Source organism: Dendrobates tinctorius, unplaced genomic scaffold, assembly GCF_039654945.1.
Source record: "Dendrobates tinctorius isolate UK_male_01 unplaced genomic scaffold, ASM3965494v1 ptg000020l, whole genome shotgun sequence".
Lineage (NCBI taxonomy): Eukaryota > Metazoa > Chordata > Amphibia > Anura > Dendrobatidae > Dendrobates > Dendrobates tinctorius.
In genome coordinates this window covers 42,288,527-42,305,607 of record NW_027361688.1, presented here as the reverse complement: position 1 = coordinate 42,305,607, position 17,081 = coordinate 42,288,527, and the positions used below count along the sequence as shown (strand labels likewise).

General features: G+C 49.6%; 1 pseudogene; it reads right to left on the bottom strand.

The window, feature by feature from the left end:
* The window catches only part of LOC141083178 (E3 ubiquitin-protein ligase rififylin-like), a 34,932-nt pseudogene that overhangs the window by 16,979 nt on the left and 872 nt on the right, over positions 1–17,081 (bottom strand).

Sequence of the window (17,081 nt, the reverse complement as noted above, 5' to 3'; positions counted from 1 at the left end):
TACTTGTACTTGCTCCTGCGTCCTCCAGATCCACTCGGGGCCCGCATCTCTTTATTGAACTCCTTCTTGAAACGATCCCTCACAGACCGCCACCGATTCACAATTCTGTTCCCTGAAACGAGAAAGGAGTGGTTAGTATACAACATCAGTGTTTCCCAAACTCCAGTCCTCATGGTCCCCAGGGGTCATGTTTTCAGGATTTCCATAGTAAATAGAAATCCTGAACACATGATCCGTGGGGACCACGAGGACTGGAGTTCGGGAAACACTGGTTTACATCAAGCAACCGGTACTGTATATACTTACGCTCTGTAATCTGGGCCCGAACATCGAGGTCCTCCCAGCGGCCCACAAGGAGCGAACAGATTTCCTCCCAGAGTCGTCGGGTAACGATCAGGTCAGCGTGGCGGCGGTCAGCCATATTCCAGAGCGGCTCCCTTTCTCTGACAAGATCGATGAGGCGGTCCATATCAATCCCTCCATCCTCAACGTCAGAGTCGGGAGCACGCTGTGAAGGCTGTTAAAGAAAAAGACAAAAATAACATAATTAGCCTCCACAAAAGAAATGAAATAAAAAGTGCAAAAAAACAAAGCAAAAATATTTATACTTACACGCTGGTAACCGCCGCGTTGCTGTCGCCGACGACCCTGGGAGGCACTGCGAGCACCTCTTGGCCAAGCACCAGATTGGGAAGACTAGAGAAGAAAACAAAAAAAGTTATGTCTTTGGATGTAGGCATTTGTTTGCTGTGTGTGGTCTGCAGAACATTGTTTTCTATGTGTTGTGTGTAGTGTGATGTTGTGTTTCTGCGTTTGATGCAAAAAACTTACCAATTGTGAGCCCACTCCAGGTGTCTGTCCACCCCTTCCTTCTTCTTCTGGGAGCTCCTCTTCATCTTGTGATTCCTGTTTTGAAATAAAAGGCCATGAATAGACATATATTACAGAGAAGATGGATTTTGGAAATAAAAACTTACCGTCAAACGCTGACGATGCGAGGGAGGGCTCCCAGAAGATGATGTGCTGTCTTCCTGGTGGCCATACTCCATGCCTGTGGGTGGTGTTGAAGCTGCTGCCATTGCTGCTGCTGCTGCTGCTGCATCTATTGGGCGGCTGTTGAATAAAGAGAAACAAAGGGCCAATGAATATCTTGATATTCAATAGCCCTAGTTTGGAGGAATGGGTTATTTGATAATTACCGTCTCTCCTCTACTGCTGGCCTCCCCTCCTCAGCATGTTCTATTTGCTGCTCCATTTGGGGTGGTGGTGGTGCGGATGGTGCTGCAGTGGTCTCCTGCCTTCTCCTGTGCCTGGTTGCTGTCTTGGGTGGCATGTTGGGTGTGGCTGTGGGTCCCACTGTCTTGCTTTTATATATGTCTTGTGGGCAGAGCTACTGAGCATGCTCAGACCAAAAAACCGGATCCGGCCGCCGGATCAGGCTTTCGCCGGATCCGGCGCATTGCGGCGCTCATAGGCTTTCATTGTGTGAAAAAGCCGGACGCACCGGATCCGGCGTGTCCGGCTTTTTCGCCGGAGACAAAAAACGTTACAGTAGACGTTTTTTCCAGACGCCGGATCGCGACACATTGCGACACATTGCCGGATCCGGCGATAACCGGATGAAACGCATGGCCATCCGGCGCGATCCGGCGCAAATGCAAGTCAATGGGGGGGAAACCGGATCCGGCATTGCATTTCGCCGGATCCGGTTTCTGTCAAAAGCGCCGGATCGCGCCTGACGGCGAAAACCTGATGTGTGAAAGAGGCCTTATTATTTAAATTCGCCACTGGAGGCGCTGTATCCAGGGTCACGTGTGTTATGGGTCCGCCTTGAGGTATCATCTGCGTCCAGACACACGTGACCATGACACGGACTCTGAAAAGTAAAAAATTGTGAGATGTCTTGCAGAGGGATGCAGCAGTCTTGAAATTGCCAAACTTTTGAAGCGTGATCACTGAACAATCAAGCGTTTCATGGCAAATAGCCAACAGGGTCGCAAGAAGCGTGTTGATAAAAAAAGGCGCAAAATAACTGCCCATGAATTGAGGAAAATCAAGCGTCAAGATGCCATTTGTCACCAGTTTTGCCATATTTCAGAGCTGCAACGTTACTGGAGCATCAAAAAGCTCAAGGTATGCCACACTCAGGGACATGGCCAAGGCAAGGAAGGCTGAAAAATGACCACCTTTGAACAAGAAACATAAGATAAAATGTCAAGACTGGGCCAAGAAATAGCTTAAGACTGATTTTTCTAAGGTTTTATGGACTGATGAAATGAGAGCGACTCTTGATGGGCCAGATGGATGGGCCCGAGGCTGGATCAGTTAAGGCAGAGAGCTCCACTCTGACTCAGACGCCAGCAAGGTGGAGGTGAGGTGCTGGTATCGTCAAAGATGAACTTGTGGGACCTTTTCTGGTTGAGGATGGAGTGAAGCTCAACTCCCTGACCTACTGCCAGTTTCTGGAAGACACCTTCTTCAAGCATTGGTACAGTAAGAAGTCGGTATCATTCAGGAAAAACATGATTTTCATGCAGGACAATGCTCCATAACATGCATCCAAATACTCCACAGCGTGGCTGGCCAGTAAAGGTCTAAAAGAAGAAAAAATAATGACATGGCTCCCTTGTTCACCTGATCTGAACCCCATAGAGAACCTGTGGTCCCTCATAAAATGTGAGATCTACAGGGAGGGAAAACAGTACACCTCTCGGAACAGTGTCTGGGAGGCTGTGGTGGCTGCTGCACATTGCAATGTTGATCGTAAACAGATCAAGCAACTGACAGAATCTATGGATGGAAGGAAGGTGAGTGTCATCGTAAAGAAAGGTGGCTATATTGGTCACTGATTTTTTTTTTTTATGTCAGAAATGTTTATTTCTAAATTTTGTGTTATATTGGTTTACCTGGTGAAAATAAACAAGTGAGATGGGTATATATTTGGTTTTATTAAATTGCCTAATAATTCTCCACAGTAATAGTTACCTGAAAAAACAGATATCCTCCTAAGATAGCCAAATCTAAAAAAACCCCACTCCAACTTCCAAAAATATTAAGCTTTGATATTTATGAGTCTTTTGGGTTGATTGAGAACATAGTTGTTGTTCAATAATAAAAAGAATCCTCTCAAATACAACTTGCCTAATAATTCTCCACGCAGTGTAGTTCTTCTTTTTCCTTGTTTCCATTTGCTGCTTATTTGCTTAGGATCCTATTCAGTTATCGACAGCCATCCCTGTATATCAATCACTAAGTAGGACCTCCCACTGGACTCCTAAGCAAACTCTAAAATAACCTAACGTTATACTGAATCTTTTCCTACAAAACTAAATGTTCATCTTCCCGGCTCCTCCAGTGCTACGACCTGACAGATAGAAATGCATATATAATGTGACAGGTTCCCTTTAATCTGCAGAAAGAATAGGCTCGGACATCATATACTGAATATATACTAGTGCAATAGATAAGCTCAGGTGGTTTTATTGTGATTTCAATGGCAGGATCTGACATTTTGTAGATTGCCTAAGTGTCCTGACAACAAAACCCAAAGAAAAGACGAACAGTTCTTTATTGGTCAAGCCGAAGGATTCAACTCACATAGGAGAAACGCTTGTAATCTTAGACGTAAGTTCTAAATATTTCGGTGTAAAACTTCATAAAAAAAATTAACCAATTAAAAGTATTTTCCTTGCTTTTCTTTAGTGTAATTAAGCATTAGAATAACTAGGGGCCGACAGGGAACCAGAATTCTCTAGGAAAACCAGAATACACGGAATTCGGCTAAAGAAAATGCAGACAAGAAATGGAAATCTGAAGATATAGCCATGAAACGCCAATTCTGCAGGTACTGTCGTAAACTCAAATGCAGTAAAATACAATTTAATTCCTACTAAATCCTACTATATATTTCTAAAATATAAACGTAAATTCATTTTTAATTCTTATTTTTTTTTCCTATCGTTTTGACATCTTATTTATAGGTTCTACTGCTATTAAAAAAAATTCCGGCAAAACATGTGGACATAAAATAAAATTTGGTAATGGGATAGTTACCCACAAATTTTCATTATGAGGAGTTATGCCAATGACTATAATACATTTGGCTGCTGTATGGTTTTGGCTGGATTTGGGGATTTCTGTCACGCAGCTACACTGGGGAATCTGTCACCAGAATTTTGATACCCCATTTGATACCCCATAGTATGATGTAGAGGCAGAGAGCCTGATTCTAGCGATATATCATTTACTGGGATACTTCCTGTAGTTTTGATAAAATCACTGTTTTATCTGCTTCATAGGCTGAGCTGTGTATAACCACACCCCCATCACTGATTGGCTGCTTTCTGTGTACACTTTGCATAGGCACAAAACCGCCCAATGAGTAGTGTGGGCGGGGTTCTATTGCGCTCATAAACATGGCAGCAAGTTTACTGCTGCTCTGATGAAAATCTTCTGACAACACTGTGATTCTATGAAAACTACAGCAGGCAGCTTAGTAAATGACATATCGCTGTAGAAAAGGTCTCTGCCCCTACATTATGCTGCTCTCAGATTAGGTGGCAAAATCCAGGTGACAGACAAATCATAATGGGATGTCACTGATGGTTTGGATCCATAATTGCCTCTTCATATGCAACAAAAGAATCAAAAGTTTATTACCGTAATTGGGCAGTATTATATTTGCACTTGATGAAAGAATTTAATTAATCCATCATTACCTGTCTAGTTTTAGTTTTTCCATCAAACGTACTGTAGCCATATGATCATTTGTGTTTTTGCGGGACAAGTTATAGTTTTGCATGTTGCCATTCACTTTACTAGATAATGTATGGAAAAATGGGTAAAAAGTCGAGGGAAATCTTGAAAAAAACAAAATTCCCTAAATTTTTGAGGTTTCATTTTTACATTAAAAATGAACTGGTAACTTGATTCCCTAGGTATGATTGCAGAAACACCAAATGTATATATCTAAAAATAAAAAAATATATATACGGTATTTTGCGAACGCACCAGAACTTAAGACACGTCCAAAATTTTGGGGAGGAAAACAGGAAAATTATTTTTTCAAACAAAATGGTGGTGTGTGTTATAGTCACATTTTATAGTAGCTTACCAGGGTGGGTGGGTGGCAGTGGAGATGGCTCACAGGAGGCAGGATCACTGCTTCAGGAGATTGGCCAGCGGCAGACGGAGTGGGGTGATGCTGAAGGCTTCAGGCTGGGAGGTAGGGGTGTTCTGGCGCTGCAAGGCTGCAGGCACTGGGCTCTCCTAAGATGCTGTTGCTGGCTGCAGTCCTCCTTCCCATTGATTATCCCGTGGTGGGCATCGCGAAAATTGCCACCAGAAGCGGGTACCACAGGGTAATCAATGAGTAGGAGGACTCGGGTCAACGCTGACTTCTCAGGAGAGCCCAGGGCCCACAGCCTCACAGTATCGGGACACTCCCTCCTCCCATCCCGGAGCCCGTAGCATCACCTCACTCTTGTCGCCGCCGACCTCCTGAAGCAGTGACTATGCCTACTGTGACCTCACTCCACCACAACAGCCCACCAGTTTTTTTACCTTCGGATTATAAGACACACCCCCATTTTCCTCCCAAAATTTGTGGATAAAAAAGAGCATTGTATAATCCGAAAAGTACAATGCAGGGGTGGGATTCAGTGGGTTCTCCCCGGATCGGTGGAACCGGTTGTTAAAAAAGCAGCCGGTTCCCCGAATCGGGGAGATTCAGAGCCGCAATCCGGTTCTGAGGACTATACAGGGGCCGGAGCTGCAGCCAGCACAGTGCAGGGATCGCCGCGACACATCCACAGGGAGCACAGAGCTCACCTCCAGCCCAGCCCCAGGAAGCAAGAACCCAGAACTACAGCTACCGTATATCACCAAGGAGACGCGCCCCCGTCTCAAGTGCCCAGAGAGCGTGTGGTGCTGTGAGGATGCGGTCAGGTGCTCAGGTACACGTCGTGACGGAACACGCTGAGTCTGGGGGGGACAGTGGAGTCTCGGGGACAGAGAGGTCTGGAGAGGACAGAGAGGTCTGGGGGGAGAGAGAGAAGTCCGGAGGGGATAGAAGGGACAGAGGACTAGAGGGGTCAGATGAGTCCAGAGGGGACTGAGGAGTCTGAGAGAGAGAAAGGAGTCCAGAGAGGACTAGAGGGGACAGAGGAGTCTGGGGTGGACAGAGGAGTACAGAAGGGACACAGGAATCTGCGGTGGACAGAGGAGAACAGAGGAGTCTGGGGTAGACACAGGAGTTTGGGGTGGACAGAGGAGTACAGAGGGGACACAGGAGTCTGGGGTGGACAGAGAACACAGGAGTCTGGGGTGGACAGAGGAGTACAAAGGGGACAGAGGAGCACAGAGGGGACACAGGAGTCTGGGGTGGACAGAGGAGTACAGAGGGGACACAGGAGTTTGGGGTGGACAGAGGGGACAGAGGAGTCTGGGGTGGACAGAGGGGACAGAGGAGTCTGGGGTGGACAGATGGCACAGAGGACCGGTGCCTGCCTATTGGGGACCTGTGCAGCACTGTGCTGCCTATTGGGGACCTGTGCAGCACTGTGCTGCCTATTGGGGACCTGTGCCTGTCTATTGGGGACCTGTGCTGCCTATTGGGCAAGTGTGCTGCCTATAGGGAACAATGCTGCCTATTGGGGACCTGTGCAGCCTATTGGGGACCTGTGCTGCCTATAGGGACCTGTGTTGTGTATTAGGGACCTGTGCTGTGTATTGGGATCTGTGCTGTGTATTGGGGACCTGTGCTGCCTATTGGGGACCTGTTCTGCCTATTGGGGACCAATGCTGCCTACTGGGGACCTGTACTGCCTATTAAGGAACAATGCTGCCTATTGAGGTCCTGTGCTGCCTATTGGGGATCCATGCTGCCTATAGGGGACAATGCTGCCTATTGGGGACCTGTGCCTGCCTATTGGGGAACAATGCTGCCTATTGGGGACCTGTGCCTGCCTATTGGGGACCTGTGCCTGCCTATTGGGGAACAATGCTGCCTATTGTGGACCTGTGCTGTCTATTGGGGACCTGTGCTGCCTATAGGGAACAATGCTGCCTATTGTGGACCTGTGCTGCCTATAGGGAACAGCTCCTTGACTGCGCCCCTACTTGTATATGCTTGAGGAAAAGGTGCGTGTAAATGGGTGTGGTTTAATAATGGGTGTGGCTTAAAATGGATGTGGTTTTCCTACAAACAAGCACAGAACCTGTTGTTAAAAATTTGAATCCCACCACTGGTACAATGTATCTAAAAATTAAAAATATTGAAAAAGCATTTCTAGTATTGCTTTGTCCATAAAAGACCAATCGTTAAAAAAAATCAATTCTGTTACTTAAAGCCTTCCTCCTCCTCCTCCCATCAAACTTTTTATCCTCTTACTATATTGCAGTCACCATATTATATAGCACTGTGTACTTACAATTGCTCATTTTGCCTTTCTCACCAGCTAATTTTTCTCTTTTCTTTCAAGTCTGTGACATCATGTTATTAAAAACTGTCTAGCTAAATCCTTCTAAGTTCTATGTAGAAATGGAAGGTCAATTTTGCCTGTGTGAGCCAGGAGTAACTGAAAAAGCTGGGAGGAGCGCAGTAGATGGGTGAAGAGCTGAAGAAGGGAATGATAAATGCAAAGAAAAGAGACTTAGGCTAAGTGCACACGTACCGGAACTCTCGCGGAAATTACCGTGAGAATTCCGGAATTCCAGTCCGCGGGAAAATCGCATTTTAAATTCCCGCGATTTTCCCACGGAAAAACTAGCATTTTGCAAGCGTATTTAGCTTGCAAAATGCTAGCGTTTTCCAAGCGATCTGTAGCATCGCTTGGAGAACTGATTGACAGGTTGGTCACACTCGTCAAACATAGTGTTTGACAAGTGTGACCAACTTTTTACTACTGAGGCCGCCTATGCAGCATCAGTAGTAAAAGATAGAATGTAAAAAAAAATAAAAAAATGGTGTTATTCTTACCTTCCAACGTCCCACGCAGGCGTTCCCAGTAATCCTTTGCGAAAATGCCCGCGATGACGTCAGTTCTCGCGGGATCGCGACATCTCGCGGTTATTCGCGATGACGTCGCGCGAATGACCGCGAGACTTCGCGATCCCGCGAGAAAGGACGACATCGCGGGCATTTTCGCAAAGGATTACTGGGACCGGGAGCGTGGAGAGAGGCGGGAATGCTGCGCGGGACGTCGGAGGGAGAGAATACAATATTTTTTATTTTTAAATTCTATTTTTTACAGGGATATGGTACCCAAAGCCCGGAGGACAGTCTCCTCTCCTCCGGACCGTGGGTACCATCCGCAAATGTTCTGCTTACTTTCCGCATGTTGTGCACAGCCACATGCGGGAAGCAAGCGGAACAATGCATTCCTATGGGTGCGGGATCGCCGCGATTCCGCAAATTAATGAGCATGCTGCGGCTTTTACCGCGAAGCGATTCCGCCGCGGTAAAAACCGCAGCATTAGCACAGCATTGCGGAATCCCATAGGAATGCATGGGATGCTTATTTTTCGCGTTTTCGCGGCAAAATCGCGCGGTTAAAACCGCCGCGGAAACGCGAAAAAAACGCCACGTGTGAACTCAGCCTTACTGTTTTTACATAGAGCAGAGAAAAGAGAAGAATTAGCTGGTAGAAAGACAAAATGAGCAACTGTAAGTACACCGTGATATATAATATGATTGCAATATGCTAAAAGGGTTGTCTGGTCCAAATCAACACTGCATGTGACTGCAGATTTTTCAATTCCTCCATTGCACACGCTGCTCGCTGCTGGGATTCGCTGGTTTCGGACCCGGAACCAGAGGGTATAATACATACCCCCTTCCAGTGGCCGTGGCCTCTTAGCTATCATTGTACAAAATTGGCCTCGTCAAGACACAATTGTGAGATCTTCCTTCCCCATTCCTTAATTACTTAAACGCTATGGTCATACATAGATTAACAGTGGCATCTAAGTGGTCAAAAAGTTGTGACTACTGCTGACTTCGATCAAAGCTTTCATAGGTCGGTACCATTTTGTTAGTCATCCTGATAATTAGGGAAGGTGCATACAATGGCTCACCCATCCATTCTTTATGAAAGACATTAGTAAAGGAACTGATTTGCTCTTTTTCTCCTCTCTTTCTTATGCAAGAGAATTGTAGTTTGTTCTGCTTCTCCCATAAAGCAGGAGGAGTTGGCACCGGGCAGGAATAGAGCTGGAGTGACAGAGGCTTCAGATTTACAGCCTCATTTGCATATAAATTCAAACTCTGTTTTTTTCAGTAACGGAGGAACTGATCAACCTTTTAAAGGTATTGATAGACTTGTCTATGAAAATACCATATTTTTTTTTCCCCAAAATTTTTTGGGAAAGTGGGGGGTGCGTCTTATAATCCCAATCTGTGTGTTGTGCTGTAGAGGAGGGGGGGACGGCTCTGTAGTAGTGTCAGGAGGCTGGGGTGGGCTGGCTGCAGGCTGCAGAGACAGCAGGAGGTCAGTGCTCCCGCTCATTAGCCTCATGTAATATTCACTGCACCTGCTGTCCATCACCTCGGTGCTGAAGCTGCACAGAGTTGGTTGACAGGGGAACGGCACATATTGCATGTGCCTGCACTCTCCCCCCTCCCATCATGGATATGCCCACCTCCCCCGGTCACTGGCACTGCCCTCCCATGTGCTGGCACGCATATGGCCCCCCGTCACTATATGCCCCCCTGCTGGCACACACATGATAAAATAGCAAACAATTAGCTCACCTTCTGATGATGTCTCCATGCTGCCAGCTCCCTCGTGGCTCTTCCTGTCTCTGTGCCGACATGCAATCAGCACAGTGATGTCATCACTGTGTGCCCAAGTCACATGATCCGATGCCCAGGAAACAGGAAGCGCAACTGAGGAGCTGGGAGCACGGAACCATCATCGGAAGGTGAGCTAAGTTTTTATTTTATCATGTGTGTGCCAGCAAGGGGGCATATGGTGACAGGGTGCATGTGCATGCCAGCAGGGGGGGCTATGTGCCAGCACAAGGGGTGTTAGGAGTCGGATTTTTGTCGCTGCACAATGAGAATCCCGAGCCTTACTTCCAGCGGTCTCCCATTCCTCTCCAGCCGCAGAGGAGGTTGCTCAGTAAACTCGTCGGTCCAGGCGCTCTGCCCAGACCAGCTCCGTGGGTTTGCTTGCTGCTGCCACCTCTGGCACAGCTATGTCAATACATGCTGCTCAGCAGCGAGATTCTCCAGGGACTAAGTCCCCATGTTGGGCCACTGAACATCCCCGTGGAGTGATCTCCCATTGGAGATCGAAGGTCAGGTGCTCAGATCCTGCTCCTGTTCGGATTGGCCCATCCGAGAAGCCAGGAAGGTCCCGGACGCTCGCGGCTATAAAAGGTTTACATGGCCGCTTAGGCATGCACTAGGATAAGACTGTATTTACAGACTATGTGGAGTGAGTGATGTATGCACGTATGAATGTCTCTAGTGAATGACTCATTAAGAAACCCCTACCATTGGTACGCATGTGTTGTGCAGCCTAGCCTGCTAGCGCCCAGGCTTAGGTGTAGGTAGGACAGAGGTTGAGTCAGGCATCAGTCCTCACCAGGGACTAGGCACGCCTCAGTGCACGTGCTACACTTCATAGCCAGCGTCTATAGCTGCGCTCACGGCAGCGACGCCGTGCGCTCAGTGGGCCTAGAGGGACTCTAACCCCATATCTTTGGGGTAGAGTTCTGTGGCCGTACACTGTGCGCTCTTTTGGCCAGGCTCTGTGAGCTGAACAGGCTCTGGCATTTACGTTCAGCGGTTATGCGACTCTGTGCATTAACAGAGTTCGCACCTGTTCACATTGGGTGACGTAACCCACATGTGACTGTTTTTACGCCGCTCTATTCTTCCGCCATTACTTAGCAGTAGTGTACCACCTCTGCACGGTGGACCCCGGGCTGCGAACGCACCTACTATTATTTTATAATTTGGTGCGTTCCGCCAGCCCTAACATTATCCTAGCGCCAGGGTATGGCTAGTAATGGCGGACGAACAGCGACTGCTGCAGTACATCCGGCAGCTGCAGGGCAGGTTGGCGGCTCTCGAGCGTCCAGCCTCAGCTGCGGATGTTACTGCGGTCGCTGTTCAGGCAGCCACAGAGGCTGTCTCCCGTGTGACCACTGATATCCATGCCCCGACTTTGTCCCGCCTTCCACTGCCCGAGGAGTTCTCGTGTGATAGTTCCTCTTGTTCCTCTTGTAGGGGTTTCGTGAGCCAGTGCTCGAGACAGCTGGAGCTGCTGGCAGCACGATTCCGCTCTGAGCGGGCCAAAGTGGGATTTATTATTTCCCTCTTGTCGGGCAGGGCTTTGGAGTGGGCCACACCGCTGTGGGAGCGTGGTGATCATGTGGTGCAGAGTGCCTCTTGGTTCCTGGACACTCTGAAGCATGTCTTCCAAGGACCGCGAGTCACCCATGACACCGCGCTCCGGCTGTTGGCATTGTCACAGGGTTCGTCCACGGTCAGCCACTTTGCCATCCAGTTCCGGACGCTGTCCTCAGAGTTAGAGTGGCCAGATAAGGTCCTCATTCCGGCATTCTGGAGAGGTTTGGCTGGCCATGTGAAGGACACTCTGGCCACCAGGGAGATTCCTGCTAAACTGGAGGAGCATATCACCGTCTCCACCCGTATAGACCTTCGCTTTGCCAAGCGAAGGTTGGAGCGGACCCAGTGTAGGCAGAGGTTTAGGTTGGCACCCAGTTTTGCTAAATCTCTGGAATCTCCCGATCGGGCGTCCGAGCGTCAGGGGGCTTCCTGCGAGAGATCCAGGCCCCGGCCCGCTCGAGCCCCTGTGATCTGTCATGGTTGCCGGCAGTCCGGTCACTTTGCCAACCAGTGCCCACAGTGGCTGGGAAGACGCTCGCCCCTAGTGGCCGTAGGAGGTGGCTCACTAGAATCCACGGTGTTTTCCTCCAAGTTGTCCTTTATGGGGACACTTGGGTTGGGTTCTTCCACTCTGGCCGTGGAGGTTTGCGTGGATTCCGGAGCGGAGGGCAATTTTATGTCTTCTGCCTTCACTTAACGGCACGCTATACCCCTGGTTAAGATGTCTACACCAGTCACCGTCAGAGTAGTGAATGGCGTGACTCTGCCCTCACAGATTACCCACCAAACCACTCCACTGTTACTCTCGGTGTCTCCATGTCATCAGGAGACAATATCCCTCCTCGTCATGCCCAAGGGAATCGACCAGGTCCTTTTAGGGGTCCCCTGGTTGCGGTATCACTCTCCCCATATAGAGTGGTCCTTGGGGAGAATTCTTGGTTGGAGTAAGTCATGTGAGGGTAGATGTCTGAGGGAATGCATCCAGGTTGCCTCCACCGAGGTCCAGCAGATCTTTCCTCGCTTCCCAAACACTATCGACAGTATGCGGACGTGTTCTCCAAAAAGGCGGCGGTGGAGACACTTCCACCGCATCACCCCTATGACTGTCCTATTGACCTCTTGCCTGGTGCTGAGCCTCCTCGGGGTCGAGTCTATCCCCTATCTCTCCCGGAGACAGAGGCCATGTCTCAATACATCAGGGAGAATCTGGCAAGAGGATTCATTAGGAAGTCAGTGTCACCAGCGGGGGCGGGATTCTTCTTCATCCAGAAGAAGAGTGGGGAACTACGTCCTTGCATCGATTACAGGGGTCTTAATGCCATCACCGTTAAGAATAAGTATCCTCTACCCCTCATATCGGAGCTGTTTGATAGGCTACGGGGAGCGAGAGTTTTTACCAAACTTGATCTGCGACGGGCTTACAACCTGATTGGCATCCGTGATGGGGACGAATGGAAGACGGCATTTAACACCAGAGACGGGCACTATGAATATCTGGTTATGCCCTTCGGGCTCTGTAATGCCCCAGCCGTCTTCCAAGACTTTGTGAACGACATCTTCCGGGATATGCTTACCACCTCGGTAGTAGTCTATCTGGATGATATTCTCATCTACTCTCCAGATATTGACTCCCACCGGAGAGATGTTTGCAAAGTTTTCGACCTCCTGTGGGCAAACTCCCTCTATGCCAAGTTGGAGAAGTGTGTGTTTGAGCAGGAGTCCTTGCCTTTCTTGGGCTATATCATCTCAGCCCAAGGTTTGGCCATAGATCCTGCCAAGCTACAGGCGGTGATGGATTGGCAGGAACCCCATTCTCTCAAAGCGGTGCAGCGCTTTATGGGGCTCATAAATTACTATCGCCAATTCATTCCCCACTTCTCAACTTTGGTAGCGCCCTTGGTAGCCCTCACCAAGAAGGGTGCAAACCCCAAGTTGTGGTCAGAACCTGTCTCCAAGGCCTTCTCCTCTATTAAATCCCATTTCGCTAGCGCTCCCATTCTACATCACCCTGATTTGAATAAACCATTCTGGAGGTGGATGCCTCTTCCGTCGGTGCTGGAGCGGTCCTGTTCCAGAAGGACTCGCAAGGTTGGAAGCACCCATGCTTCTTCTTCTCCAAGACCTTCACACCGGCGGAGAGGAATTATTCCATCAGGGACCGGGAGTTGCTAGCAATGAAGTTGGCCTTTTCAGAGTGGAGACAGCTCCTGGGGGGAGGCTCGCCACCCTTTCCATGTGTTCACCGACCACAAGAATTTGGTCTATTTACAAACAGCCCAGCGGCTGAATTCTCGCCAGGCCAGATGGTCCTTGTTCTTCTCCCATTTCCACTTCACCCTGCCTTTTCTCTCCGGGGAGAAGAACGTCCGGGCCGATGCTCTCTCCCGCTCCTTGGTGTCATCGGAGGAGGAGCCTTGGCTGATAGTCCCGTCTGAGAGCCTGACGACCATGGCTCCGGTCGCCCTAGAGTCTGTACCTCCGGGCAAGACTTTTGTCCCTGCCCATCTGCGACCGGAGGTCCTCTCTTGGGCTCATTCGTCCAGGCTGGGTGGACATTTTGGGACAAAACGTTCTTCTGAGCTTCTGGTGAGGATGTACTGGTGGCCGCATATGGCCCGTGACGTGAGGGACTATATACGGGCGTGCGTCTCTTGCGCCCAAAATCGGCCCTCCCGGCAGCAGCCCGCTGGGTTACTTTACCCTCTGCCGGTTGCTGACAGGCCAAGGGAGATGGTCGGTATGGACTTTGTGGTGGGTCTGTCCAGTGGCAGCACCGTCATTTGGGTGGTCACCGATCATTTCTCTAAGATGGTGCATCTGGTACCACTCTCTCGGCTACCTTCGGCACGGGGCCTGGCAGCGTTGTTTATTAAACATGTTTTCCATCTGCACGGCATGCCGGATAAGATTGTCAGCGACCGGGGTCCTCAGTTTGCGTCTCGGTTCTGGAGAGAGCTCTGTTCTCTGCTCAGCATAGAGATAAATCTTGCCTATCATCCCGAGACGAACGGGTTGGTTGAGAGAGCCAACCAGACCCTGGTGACATATCTGCGACATTTTGTCTCGGCCAGGCAGGATGATTGGGAACCCTTGCTGCCGTGGGCGGAGTTCGCCTTGAACAATGCTGTGGCTGACTCCACCGGTCAGACCCCATTCCTCTTAAATTACGGCCAGCATCTGCGTGTCCCCGTGCCCATGCCCGTGTCGTCCACCGACTCTAGGGTGGCAGACTGGGCGGTGGAGGCACGTGACATTTGGGATCGCACGCAGGATGCTATCCAGGCCTCCAAGGAGAGAATGAGGTCCTCCGCTGACACTCGCCGGCGCCCAGCTCTGACCATCGCTCCTGGCGACTTAGTGTGGCTCTCCGCTCGAAACATCAGGCTGGGGGTGGAATCCACTAAGTTTGCACCGCGCTATATTGGCCCTTTCAAGGTCCTCGAGCAGATCAACCCTGTGGTCTACCGCCTGGCTCTTCCACCACACTTGGCTATCTTGGACACATTTCATGTGTCTCTCCTTAAGGCAGTGCACATGTCCCGGTTTTCTGAGCCATCTGTCGGGACATCAGACATGTCGTCAGACGAGATTGAGGTCAATGCCATTGTGGGATGCAAGATGATGTGGGGCAAATAGTTTTACTTAGTGGATTGGAAGGGTCATGGTCCAGAGGCTCGGACCTGGGAGCTGGTGGAGAACATCCATGCGCCTCTTCTCATTGCGGAGTTTGAGCGCAGTGAGGCTAAGAGGGGAGGTGGCCCTAGGAGGGGGGTAATGTTAGCCGTCGGATTTTTGTTGCTGCACAGCGAGAATCCCGAGCCTTACTTCTAGCAGTCTCCCATTCCTCTCCAGTCGCAGAGGAGGTTGCTCAGCAAACTCGTCGGTCCAGGCGCTCTGCTTAGACCAGCTCCGTGGGTTTGCTTGCTGCTGCCACCTCTGGCACAGCTATGTCAATACATGCTGCTCAGCAGCGAGATTCTTCAGGGACTAAGTCCCCATGTTGGGCCACTGAGCATGCCCGTGGAGTGATCTCCCATTGGAGATCGAAGGTCACGTGCTCATATCCTGCTCCTGTTCGCATTGGCCCATCCGAGAAGCCAGGAAGGTCCCGAACGCTCGCGGCTATAAAAGGTTTGCAAGGCCGCTCGGCCATGCACTAGGATAAGACTGTATTTACAGACTATGTGGAGTGAGTGATGTATGCACGTATGAATGTCTCTGGTGAATGACTCATTAAGAAACCCCTACCCTTGGTACGCATGTGTTGTGCAGCCTAGCCTGCTAGCGCCCAGGCTTAGATGTAGGTAGGACAGAGGTTGAGTCAGGCATCAGTCCTCACCAGGGACTAGGCACGCCTCAGTGCACGTGCTACACTTCATAGCCAGCGTCTATAGCTGCGCTCGCGGCAGCGACGCCGTGCGCTCAGTGGGCCTAGAGGGACTCTAACCCGTATTTTTGGGGTAGAGTTCTGTGGCCGTACACTGTGCGCTCTTTTGGCCGGGCTCTGTGAGCTGAACAGGCTCTGGCATTTACGTTCAGCGGTTATGCGACTCTGTGCATTAACAGAGTTCGCACCTGTTCACATTGGGTGACGTAACCCACGTGTGACTGTTTTTATGCCGCTCTATTCTTCCGCCATTACTTAGCAGCAGTGTACCACCTCTGCACGGTGGACCCTGGGCTGTGAACGCACCTACTATTATTTTATAATTTGGTGCGTTCCGCCAGCCCTAACAAGGGGGCAATGTGCCAATGTTCCAGCACAAGGGGGCAGTGTGCCAGTGTGGCAGCACAGGGAGGCAATGTGCCAGCAGCACATGGGGCAATGTACCAGCACAAGGGGCAGTGTGCCAGAAACACAGGGGGGCAATGTGCCAGCAGCACAGGGGGGCAATGTGCCAGTGTGCCAGCACAAGGGGTCAATGTGCCAGTGTGCCAGCACAAGGGGGCAATGTGCCAGTGTGCCAGCACAAGATGTCAATGTGCCAGTGTGCCAGCACAAGGGGGCAATGTGCCAGTGTGCCAGCACAAGGGGGCAATGTGCCAGTGTGCCAGCACAGGGCGCAATGTGTCAAAAGCACAGGGGGGCAATGTGCCAGTGTGACAGCACACGGGGGCAATGTGCCAGTGTGCCAGCAGCACAAGGGGGCAATGTGCCAGTACAGGGGGGGCTATGTGCCAGCACAAGGGGGACATGTGCCAGGATGGGGGTTATATAGATACCAGGATGAGGGACATATATAAGATTTGTAAGACGGTCACTGGCATTATAAGACAGACCCCCATTTAACATAAAAAAATATTTTTTTCTCTTTTTCTTAACCAAATTTGGGGGTTCGTCTTATTATCAGGTGCGTCCTATAAAGCGAAAAATCTAGTTTGGGGTGGGAAATCCTTCTCTCTTTAAACCTATTGCCTAGTCCCCTCTACCTACTGAGAAAGTCATCCTGGGTCCCATATACCATAGGAATTATTAGACAGGGGGTTACAAAATAATAATCACCAAACCTCCATTTCCTACTGTGTAAAGGTTCTAGGGGCCAGTGTATCATATGGGAAATTAAGGGACATCAAAGAGAGAATTCATGTCATGTCCCATTCTATTCACCTCTGAATTAGGCATTACACACTATCAGTTTTGCCAGTACTGATTTTTTTTTAAGGATTGAGATGGACAAACTGAAAAAAACAGATTTTCTATATTTTTCGTAAGCAATTGGGA